Source organism: Myotis brandtii, unplaced genomic scaffold, assembly GCF_000412655.1.
Source record: "Myotis brandtii unplaced genomic scaffold, ASM41265v1 scaffold486, whole genome shotgun sequence".
In the NCBI taxonomy this organism is placed as follows: Eukaryota; Metazoa; Chordata; class Mammalia; order Chiroptera; family Vespertilionidae; genus Myotis; species Myotis brandtii.
Window position 1 is genome coordinate 578082 of NW_005368569.1, and position 2722 is coordinate 580803.

Below are 2722 nucleotides of genomic sequence, written 5' to 3' on the forward strand. Positions count from 1 at the left end.
TCAATTCAGCTTTAATGACAGCACGTAATTGAGACAGGAGGCGCCTGAATGAGGGCGCGGGCTTTACCAAGTTGACCTGAATGGCTGCCGGGACAACTGGGGCTTCATCTGAGACAGGCAGGCTCCATCGGCGCCTCTCATCTTCCTGAGTTCCCAGCACTCCAGCGCTGGGAGGAAATTTTTGATAGTCAAGCTGCAGGAAGGAAAGAATTGGATCAACTTTTATTTGGTTGTTAAAGAGGTAATCCAGTTGACTCTTGAACAATGCGTGGGTTAGTGACACCAATCCACACCCATGCAGTCGAAATTCCACGTACCACTTTTGACTCCCCTAAAACTTAACTAGTCATAGCCTACTGTTGACCGGAAGCTTTACTGATAACACAGTCTATTCACACATATTTTGTATGTTATATGTGTCATATGCTGTATTCTTACAATCAACTAAGCTAGAAAAAAGAAAATGCTACTAAGAAAATCATAAGAAAGAGAAAACACATTGATAGTACGGAATGTATTTATTGAAAAAAAAATCCATGTATAAGTGGACCTGTGCGGTTCAAATCCATGCTGTTCAAGAGTCAACTGTACACATTTTAGTTCTTTCGAAAGGAGGAGGCAGTACAGAGTGTCCCTCCCACCCCTATTCCTCACCTTCCCCCGCCCTTCTGGTCTCCCTCTCTCCTCCTTCGAGGCAAATATTCTCCCTAGTTTCTCTTAACTCCTTCCAGAGTCATGCATATATATATGCAAAGCATATATACACAAATGACAACCAAATTTAAAATCCACTTCTCCCCGCTCCCTGTGATTTTAGACATACTGAATAAGGGACTCAGCAGCCTTGGGTTTTCATCCTTGCTTTGTCACTCACTGTGCACCATAATTAAACTTCCCTGAGCCTTGCTTTCCTCATCTGTAAAATGGGGTGAATCCCCCCAGGAGTGCTGTGCAGATGAAACTGGATGCAAAACTATACAAATAATTCCAGTTTATTTTTAATGCTATAAATAAATATGGAGAAGGCCTGGGTTACTGTGAGAGGGAAGTGGGTCAATGAAGTAGACACAGGTCCTGAGGGTGTGACACCTCCCCCAGGAGAAGGCAGGCTCCTCTGTGAGCTGAACAGAGGCTGCAGGTCACGTGGAAGCAGGCTTTTACCTTCTTGGTCTGAAGATGACATTTCTGGCTTGGAGACCTGGGGCCTTGGCAACGTTGCCTTCTCTCTCGTTTTCTGGTCTTGGGGCCACTCTTGCATCTCTATCATGAGTCCCCCGTCCACACCTGAGGGTCAAATTTATATTAAGGGCCCCTTCCTGCTCCTGGGTCAGAGAAAGGTATCTAGGCAGGGCTGAGAAATCACTGACTTACCTTGAAAGTTGTCAATTAATCTCCACAAGTCTTCCTGGGGAACTGGGGTTCAGGGCCGAGGAGAGGGGAACTGATCAAGACAGCCATGGAGATGTAGGGGAGTCAGACAGACAAAATGGCAGAATCCCTCACAAGGTCAGCCAAGAGCAGGGCCTGAAAAAGTCTCCTCTGGTCAAAGTCAGACCAGCAGACATTCTACAAATGGCCCTTTAACTCCTGTTGGGTACAGGCACCGTGGTCGGATCATTTCCTGTCCTTCCACCCACCCATCTGTTCGTCGTAGCCAGACACTGGCCCTAGTCTTGGCACAAGGCACATTCTAAGATGAATTAGGTTGGGCCAGGCTGGAACCAGTGGGTGGAAGACAAAGGATGTACCAGGTGGAGGACACAGCAGGGCCCAGACCTAGACGGTGGGAAAATGTTGGGCCAAGCCTGGCAATGAGGTTGACTGCGTTTGAGGGGCCTGAGCTCCCTGCATGTGTGCCGAAAGTCATGGGAGGCAAGGAAAGGAGGGACAAACAGTGGGCTGCACAGGAACAGGCAGAGAGTCCCGGACAGAATGAAGAAGCAATGGAGAGAATGAGAGGGTGGGAGGCAAGGTCTGGAACTTGGATCCAAGGGTGAGCCAGCTGGTGTGTATGGATCTGTCTGTCTTCATGCCGCTAGTTAGTGCCAAAACGTCCCACTTGCCTTTAAGGCTCTGGCTTTTCCTGGGCTAGGGGTTTGGACAGCCCTTGCCCTCCCCCAAGGCTCCTTAGACCCCTGCACCCACAGGACCCACTGGCCCCCATCCCCAGGGGAGTGGTAAAGAGCACAGTACCTGGAATGTCACAAACTGGGAGTGAATCACTCACTAGCTGGCTAGTGACATGGGGCAAGTCACTGCACCTCTTAGGCCTCAGTCCCCTACTCTGAAGGAGGCCTAATGGCAGTACCACCCAATGTTCTAGGGAAGCTGAGAGGTTCAGAGAACAGGATAGACCCAAAGCTTGGCCCAGAACCTGCCACAGTGTCTGGCAAACAGGGGGAAGCTCCAGTTCTGGACATGATGGTCAGTGCAGTTCGCAATTTAAAGGGGACTCTCCAAACCCAGAGGACTCAGGGCCCAGGGCGCAGGTCCTCGGTGGTGGGATTTACTGCTCGGGGACAAGCCTGGGGAGGGGAGGGAATGTCCCGGGCGTCCCTCCGCATGAGCGGTTTCTCCTCCCAGAGCCTGTACTCGTGCTGGAGGGGAGGAGGGAGAGTCGCCAGGCCAGGACTGGAGAGGTTTACATCCCCCTAGCCCCGCATCTCCACTGGGGGCTCAACTAGCTTGCGGACGGGGGCGGTGCAGGGCCGGCCTCTCTCGC

General features: G+C 51.0%; 1 long non-coding RNA gene across 3 annotated transcripts in view; it reads right to left on the reverse strand.

Annotated features, from left to right (window-relative positions):
• LOC106727842 overlaps positions 1 to 2722 on the reverse strand; it is a 5380-nt gene continuing 2658 nt past the window's right edge. For all 3 annotated transcript variants that reach the window (XR_001364096.1, XR_001364094.1, XR_001364093.1), the window contains 3 exons: positions 1372 to 1441; positions 1162 to 1284; positions 1 to 193 (listed from right to left, as the gene is read on the reverse strand). This is a non-coding gene — a long non-coding RNA (uncharacterized LOC106727842). The remainder of the gene's footprint in view (positions 194 to 1161; positions 1285 to 1371; positions 1442 to 2722) is intronic.